The sequence below is a fragment of the Salmo salar genome, unplaced genomic scaffold, assembly GCF_905237065.1.
Source record: "Salmo salar unplaced genomic scaffold, Ssal_v3.1, whole genome shotgun sequence".
NCBI lineage: Eukaryota > Metazoa > Chordata > Actinopteri > Salmoniformes > Salmonidae > Salmo > Salmo salar.
In genome coordinates, this window is record NW_025549106.1 from 33,361 (window position 1) to 42,610 (window position 9,250).

Sequence of the window (9,250 nt, forward strand, 5' to 3'; positions counted from 1 at the left end):
GGGGTAATGATGTGAGGAGAGACACTGTGACAGGGTAATGATGTGAGGAGAGACTGTGACGGGGTAATGATGTGAGGAGAGACACTGTGACGGGGTAATGATGTGAGGAGAGACACTGACGGGGTAATGATGTGAGGAGACACTGACGGGGTAATGATGTGAGGAGACACTGACGGGGTAATGATGTTAGGAGACACTGACGGGTAATGATGTGAGGAGAGACACTGACGGGGTAATGATGTGAGGAGAGACACTGTGACGGGGGTAATGATGTGAGGAGAGACACTGTGACGGGGTAATGATGTGAGGAGAGACACTGTGACGGGGTAATGATGTGAGGAGAGACACTGTGACGGGGTAATGATGTGAGGAGAGACACTGTGACGGGGTAATGATGTGAGGAGACACTGACGGGGTAATGATGTGAGGAGAGACACTGTGACGGGGTAATGATGTGAGGAGAGACACTGTGATGGGGTAATGATGTGAGGAGAGACAATGTGACGGGGTAATGATGTGAGGAGAGACTGTGACGGGGTAATGATGTGAGGAGAGATTGTGACGGGGTAATGATGTGAGGAGAGACACTGTGACGGGGTAATGATGTGAGGAGAGACACTGAGGGGGTAATGATGTGAGGAGAGACACTGACGGGGTAATGATGTGAGGAGAGACACTATAACGGGGTAATGATGTGAGGAGAGACACTGAGGGGGTAATGATGTGAGGAGAGACGCTGTGATGGGGTAATGATGTGAGGAGAGACAATGTGACGGGGTAATGATGTGAGGAGAGACTGTGACGGGGTAATGATGTGAGGAGAGACACTGTGACGGGGTAATGATGTGAGGAGACACTGTGGACGGGGTAATGATGTGAGGAGAGACGCTGTGACGGGGTAATGATGTGGAGGAGAGACGCTGTGACGGGGTAATGATGTGAGGAGAGATGCTGTGACGGGGTAATGATGTGAGGAGACACTGACGGGGTAATGATGTGAGGAGAGACACTGACGGGGTAATGATGTGAGGAGAGACACTGACGGGGTAATGATGTGAGGAGAGACACTGACGGGGTAATGATGTTAGGAGACACTGACGGGGTAATGATGTGAGGAGAGACACTGTGACGGGGGTAATGATGTGAGGAGAGACGCTGTGGACGGGGTAATGATGTGAGGAGAGACGCTGTGACGGGGTAATGATGTGAGGAGAGACACTGACGGGGTAATGATGTGAGGAGAGACACTGACGGGGTAATGATGTTAGGAGACACTGACGGGGTAATGATGTGAGGAGAGACACTGTGACGGGGTAATGATGTGAGGAGAGACACTGTGATGGGGTAATGATGTGAGGAGAGACAATGTGACGGGGGTAATGATGTGAGGAGAGACTGTGACGGGGTAATGATGTGAGGAGAGACTGTGACGGGGTAATGATGTGAGGAGAGACACTGTGACGGGGTAATGATGTGAGGAGAGACACTGTGACGGGGGTAATGATGTGAGGAGAGACACTGAGGGGGTAATGATGTGAGGAGAGACGCTGTGATGGGGTAATGATGTGAGGAGAGACTGTGACAGGGTAATACAGATTTAAACAAACAAACGTCTCTATCCTTGAACCATTACCCACTACTACTGTAGGTAATCTGACTGATATGCAAAGAGGGTACTCTGTCTACAAATCAATCTCCAGGTGTTTGACAGATAAGAGTTAGAACACTGAGAATAGAACAGTGAATAATGGTTCTAACATGCACTGCACATCCTTAGTGATGTCCGATATGTTCTGCTCAGTTCAGTAAGGACTGGACTTTTTATTTTACCTTTATTTAACCAGGTAGGCTAGTTGAGAACAAGTTCTCATTTACAACTGCGACCTGACCAAGATAAAGCAAAGCAGTGCGACACAAACAACAACACAGAGTTCCACATGGAATAAAAAAACATACAGTCAATAATACAATAGAAAAAGTATATTACAGTGTGTGCAAATGAGGTAGGATAAGGGAGGTAAGGCAATAAATAGGCCGTAGTGGCGAAATAATTACAATATAGCAATTAAACACAGGAGTGATGGATGTGCAGAAGATGAGTGTGCAAGTAGAGATACTGGGGTGCAAAGGAGCAAAATAAATAAAATAAATAACAGCATGGGGATGAGGTAGTTGCATGGGCTATTTACAGATGAGCTATGTAGAGGTGTAGAGACAGCTGGTGTTAAAGATAGTGAGGGAGATATGAGTCTCCAGCTTCAGTGATTTTTGCAGTTCGTTCGTGCTACGGGTGGGTGCTGCTATGGTGACCAGTGAGCTGAGATAAGGCGGGGCTTTACCTAGCAAAGACTTATAGATGACCTGGAGCCAGTGGGTTTGGCGACCGAATATGTAGCGAGGACCAGCCAACGAGAGCATACAGGTCGCAGTGGTGGGTAGTATATGGGGCTATGGTGACAAAACGGATGGCACTGTGATAGACTGCATCCAGTTGGCTGAGTAGAGTGTTGGAGGCTATTTTGTAAATTAAATTACATCGCCGAAGTCGAGGATCGGTAGGATGGTCAGTTTTACGAGGGTATGTTAGGCAGCATGAGTGAAAGATGCTTTGTTGAGAAATAGGGAAGCCGATATTAGATTTAATTTTGGATTGGAGATGCTTAATGTGAGTCTGGAAGGAGAGTTTACAGTCTAACCAGACACCCAGGTATTTGTAGTTGTCCACATATTCTAAGTCAGAACCGTACAGAGTAGTGATGCTGGACGGGCGGGCAGGTGCGGGCAGCGATCGGTTGAAGAGCATGCATTTAGTTTTACTTGTATTTAAGAGCAGTTGTAGGCCACGGAAGGAGAGTTGTATGGCATTGAAGCTCGTCTAGAGGTTAGTTAACACAGTGTCCAAAGAAGGGCCAGAAGTATACAGAATGGTGGTCTGTTCAGTTCAGTGAGGACAGGATGTAGTTTCACAGTAATCATATGGTCTGTTCAGTTCAGTGAGGACAGGATGTAGTTTCACAGTAATCATATGGTCTGTTCAGTTCAGTGAGGACAGGATGTAGTTTCACAGTAATCATATGGTCTGTTCAGTTCAGTGAGGACAGGATGTAGTTTCACAGTAATCATATGGTCTGTTCAGTTCAGTGAGGACAGGATGTAGTTTCACAGTAATCATATGGTCTGTTCAGTTCAGTGAGGACAGGATGTAGTTTCACAGTAATCATATGGTCTGTTCAGTTCAGTGAGGACAGGATGTAGTTTCACAGTAATCATATGGTCTGTTCAGTTCAGTGAGGACAGGATGTAGTTTCACAGTAATCATATGGTCTGTTCAGTTCAGTGAGGACAGGATGTAGTTTCACAGTAATCATATGGTCTGTTCAGTTCAGTGAGGACAGGATGTAGTTTCACAGTAATCATATGGTCTGTTCAGTTCAGTGAGGACAGGATGTAGTTTCACAGTAATCCTTTTCTGGTTACCATGTCTCTATTTCCCCCAATCTAGAGAGAAGCCTTCCAACCCATTGAACCTGACACTGATATCAATACACTAACATCAATAAGGGCAGTCCAGGCTGGCATTACATTCAGCAGTGCAGAGTCTGAGTTTTACTGTGCTGCCTGGCCTCAGTGACCTCCTAAAGAGTGATGCATCAGGGGTCAAATGTCAGGGTCAAATGCCAGCTGACGGATGGCCAGCATCATGTAGCCCAAGGAATTGACTCTTCCGTCCTGTATTTGGAGACTGAATATTGCTTACAGGACAATTCTGACCAAAGTTTACTGTTTCCTCAACTTTGGACGTATATATTCAGGTTAATTTAAGGAACTGACTGGCTAAGCAACCATGCAAAATGTTCAATCTCTTCCCCTGTCTGTGAGAGCCGAGCGCTGTGAAGTGAATAGAAATCTCAGTTTTGAGTTCCAAGGCATGAAAAGAGGTCTTTCCCAGGATCAGCTTGTGAATGAGGAGAGAGAGAGAGAGAGAGAGAGAGAGAGAGAGAGAGAGAGAGAGAGAGAGAGAGAGAGAGAGAGAGAGATACAGAGAGAGAGGGGTGAAAACTGCAGCGGAGGCAGAAACAGGATTGGCAGACTGCTGGTGTGTGTGAGAGAGAGTGTGTACACACCTTGTTTATTTGTACATACCCTAAGGCTGGGAGAGTGACAGGGAGGGAGGAAGAATTAATTTACATCTTTTATTTTAACCCTTATTTTACCAGGTCATTTGACTGAGAACACGTTCTCATTTACAGCAACAACCTGGGGAATAGTTACAGGGGAGAGGAGGGGGATGAATGAGCCAATTGTAAGCTGGGGATGATTAGGTGAACATGATGGTTTGAAGGTCAGATTGGGAATTTAGCCAGGACACCAGGGTTAACACCTCTACTCTTATGATAAGAACCATGGGGTCTATAGTGACCACAGAGAGTCAGGACACCAGGGTTAACACCTCTACTCTTATGATAAGAACCATGGGGTCTATAGTGACCACAGAGAGTCAGGACACCAGGGTTAACACCCCTACTCTTATGATAAGAACCATGGGGTCTATAGTGACCACAGAGAGTCAGGACACCAGGGTTAACACCCCTACTCTTATGATAAGTACCATGGATCTATAGTGACCACAGAGAGTCAGGACACCAGGGTTAACACCCCTACTCTACAATAAGTACCATGGGATCTATAGAGACCACAGAGAGTCAGGACACCAGGGTTAACACCCCTACTCTACGATAAGTACCATAGGATCTATAGTGACCACAGAGAGTCAGGACACCGGGGGTTAACACCCCTACTCTACGATAAGTACCATAGGATCTATAGTGACCACAGAGAGTCAGGACACCGGGGTTAACACCCCTACTCTACGATAAGTACCATAGGATCTATAGTGACCACAGAGAGTCAGGACACCGGGGTTAACACCCCTACTCTACGATAAGTACCATGGGATCTATAGTGACCACAGAGAGTCAGGACACCGGGGCTAACACCCCTACTCTACGATAAGTACCATGGGATCTGTAGAGACCACAGAGAGTCAGGACACCGGGGTTAACACCCCTACTCTTATGATAAGTACCATAGGATCTATAGTGACCACAGAGAGTCAGGACACCGGGGTTAACACCCCTACTCTTATGATAAGTACCATAGGATCTATAGTGACCACAGAGAGTCAGGACACCGGGTTTAACACCCCTACTCTTATGATAAGTACCATAGGATCTATAGTGACCACAGAGAGTCAGGACACCGGGGTTAACACCCCTACTCTTATGATAAGTACCATGGGATCTATAGTGACCACAGAGAGTCAGGACACCGGGGCTAACACCCCTACTCTACAATAAGTACCATGGGATCTATAGTGACCACAGAGAGTCAGGACACCAGGGTTAACACCCCTACTCTACAATAAGTACCATGGGATCTATAGTGACCACAGAGAGTCAGGACACCAGGGTTAACACCCCTACTCTTATGATAAGTACCATGGGATCTATAGTGACCACAGAGAGTCAGGACACCAGGGTTAACACCCCTACTCTTATGATAAGTACCATGGGATCTGTAGTGACCACAGAGAGTCAGGACACCAGGGTTAACACCCCTACTCTACAATAAGTACCATAGGATCTATAGTGACCACAGAGAGTCAGGACACCAGGGTTAACACCCCTACTCTAGGATAAGTACCATGGGATCTATAGTGACCACAGAGAGTCAGGACACCAGGGTTAACACCCCTACTCTACGATAAGTACCATAGGATCTATAGTGACCACAGAGAGTCAGGACACCAGGGTTAACACCCCTACTCTACAATAAGTACCATGGGATCTATAGTGACCACAGAGAGTCAGGACACCAGGGTTAACACCCCTACTCTACAATAAGTACCATGGGATCTATAGTGACCACAGAGAGTCAGGACACCAGGGTTAACACCCCTACTCTACAATAAGTACCATGGGATCTATAGTGACCACAGAGAGTCAGGACACCAGGGTTAACACCCCTACTCTAGGGTAAGTACCATGGGATCTATAGTGACCACAGAGAGTCAGGACACCAGGGTTAACACCCCTACTCTACAATAAGTACCATGGGATCTTCAGTGACCACAGAGAGTCAGGACACCCATTTAACGTCCCATCCAAAAGACAGCACCCTACACAGGGCAATGTCCCCAATCACTACCCTGGGGTGTTGGGATATACATTTATTTTTTTAGACCAGAGGAAAGAGTGCCTCCTACTGGCCCTCCAACACCACTTCCAGCAGCATCTGGTCTCCCAACCAGGGACTGACCAGGACCAACCCTGCTTAGCTTCAGAAGCAAGCCAGCAGTGGGATGCAGGGTGGTATGCTGCTGGCATGGGATAGAGGAATGGGATAGAGGAATGGGAGAGAGGAATGGGAGAGAGGAATGGGAGAGAGGAATGGGAGAGAGGGACGAGAGAGATGGATAGCCGTTTTGCTAAGGCATTAAAAGCTGTTACTCCATAATGCCTGCATTCAGATCATTCTCTCCTGCTACACAAATCAGGAAGTTGAATCAATCCTTATTGGATGATGTGAGGTTCCTTGATAACAGTCGTCGCTGTTAGGGACACCTCTGATTGGCTGATCAGGGTTGTAGGCATCAATGTAAAACACAACTTACCTGTCTAAGCACTCCTGGTTACCTGTAAACCCTGCCTTTGACTCACATGATGAGGGTAAAGTGCAGGTCAGAGGGTAAAGCGGAGTACAGTTCAGTACTGTAACATTGAGCTATCTGGTGTTCATCTCTATTGGAGCCACAACAGTTGAATTTACATGGTGAGAGAGAGAGATCAGAAGGACGTATCATCATCAGAACTGTCATCTCCAGGTGTAGCTTCACTGTTGGGTGGAAATGATGCATGAGAGTGGATTATTTTCTCTTGAAAGTGGAAATTGTGGAGAGTAAGTGAACGCCACTTCAGAAGCTGTTACAGAACAAGGAGTGGCACTGTGTGAGAAAATGGCATCCAAACGTTCTCTCCCAGAGGAGGATTTCTCCTGTCCCGTCTGCTTTTGTAAAGCCTGTCTGGAATTATGCTGGAAACAGAAGGAACCATGGGAATGTCCAGTATGTAGGATAAGATTTCCTATGATTGAACCTCCCTGTAACCTGGCTCTAAAGAACCTGTGTGAAGCCTTCTTACAGGAGAGGAGTCAGAGAGCTTCAGTTTGGTCTGAGGTAGAAGAGGAGAGTCAGAGAGCTTCAGCTGGGTCTGAGATAGAAGAGGAGAGTCAGAGAGCTTCAGTTTGGTCTGAGGTAGAAGAGGAGAGTCAGAGAGCTTCAGCTGGGTCTGAGGTAGAAGAGGAGAGTCAGAGAGCTTCAGCTGGGTCTGAGGTAGAAGAGGAGAGTCAGAGAGCTTCAGTTTGGTCTGAGGTAGAAGAGGAGAGTCAGAGAGCTTCAGCTGGGTCTGAGGTAGAAGAGGGGAGTCAGAGAGCTTCAGCTGGGTCTGAGGTAGAAGAGGAGAGTCAGAGAGCTTCAGCTGGGTCTGAGGTAGAAGAGGAGAGTCAGAGAGCTTCAGCTGGGTCTGAGGTAGAAGAGGAGAGTCAGAGAGCTTCAGCTGGGTCTGAGGTAGAAGAGGAGAGTCAGAGAGCTTCAGCTGGGTCTGCGGTAGAAGAGGAGAGTCAGAGAGCTTCAGCTGGGTCTGAGGTAGAAGAGGGGAGTCAGAGAGCTTCAGTTTGGTCTGAGGTAGAAGAGGAGAGTCAGAGAGCTTCAGCTGAGTCTGAGGTAGAAGAGGAGAGTCAGAGAGCTTCAGCTGGGTCTGAGGTGCTCTGCAGTCTGCACAGTGAGAAACTCAAACTCTTCTGTCTGGAGGATAACCAGCCCGTCTGTGTGGTGTGTCAGTCCTCACAGAAACATAGATCTCATGTCTGTGTCCCTGTAGACGAGGCTGTCCAGGATTATAAGGAGGAACTCCAGACTGCCCTGAAGCCCTTAAAGGAGAAGCTGAAGGTCTTTAAGAAAGTTAAACCTTTAATTAAACAGCAAAGCACATGAAGAGCCAGGTCCAGCACACAGAGAAACAGATTAGGAAAGAGTTTGAGAAGATTCACCAGTTTCTACGAGATGAAGAGGCAGCCAGGAAAGCTGCACCGAGGGAGGAAGAGGAGCAGAAGAGTCAGATGATGAAGAAGAAGATTGACGAGATGAGCAGAAAGATATCATCACTATCAGACACAATCAGAACCATAGAGGAGGAGCTGAAAGCTGAAGACATGTCATTCCTGCAGAACTTCAAGACCACAAAGGAAAGATCCCAGTACTTACTGCTAGATCCACATCTGGTCTCAGGAGCTCTGATAGACGAGGCCAAACACCTGGGAAACCTGCAGTTCAGAGTCTGGGAGAAGATGCAGGGGATCCTCAAATACACTCCTGTGATTCTGGACCCCAACACTGCACCTCCAGAGCTCTCTCTGACTGATTATATGACCAGTGTGAGATACACAGGTAGAAAACAGCAGCTCCCTGACAACCCAGAGAGATTAACAAAGTATATAGATGTTCTGGCATCTGAGGGGTTCAGCTCAGGGAAACACAGCTGGGAAGTGGAGGGTGGGGGACCACACTCACTGGCTTCTGGGCGTGGCTAAAGAGTCCCTTGACAGGAAGGGGAAGGGGTGTGCATCACCACAGGATGGAATCTGGTGTATAGAGCAGCAGAATGGTACCATTAAAGAAGGAGGAGGTGACATCACCAGTCTGAAGAGGAGACCCCAGAGGATCAGAGTGCAGCTGGACTACGACAGGGAGGGGAAGGTGTCCTTCTACGACCCCAAAGACACACTAATCTCCACTTATAAAGACACATTTACTGAGAGACTGTTCCCATACCTTGGTATGGCAGAGGCTGCAGATGACAACAACCCTGATATACACATCTGCCAATCAAAGGTGTCTCTGACAGTGATGTCATCCCAGTAAGGTGTGCGAATGTGTACGCTGCACGAGTGTGCCTGCATGTGTCAGTTTCAGTGGACATTATCAGGAGATATTCTTTTGGTTTAAGATAATACATCATTTCTAGAAACTACGGGACAGAAATATATTATAATATTATACTTATAATGTGCCATTTTTTGGGGGGGGTAAGATTTTATTATATTTTTTAAACAATACAAAACACACCCATACAAACGACAACACCCCCTTGCAACCTCACATGCCATGTCTTGAAATATGCAGACAGATGGATTA

The 9,250-nt window shown here is 47.0% G+C and overlaps 1 pseudogene; it reads left to right on the plus strand.

Moving 5' to 3' along the window:
• The first annotated feature begins 7,144 nt into the window (after window positions 1-7,144).
• On the plus strand, window positions 7,145-8,977 carry LOC106591306 (nuclear factor 7, brain-like; annotated as a pseudogene).
• The last annotated feature ends 273 nt before the right edge of the window (window positions 8,978-9,250 follow it).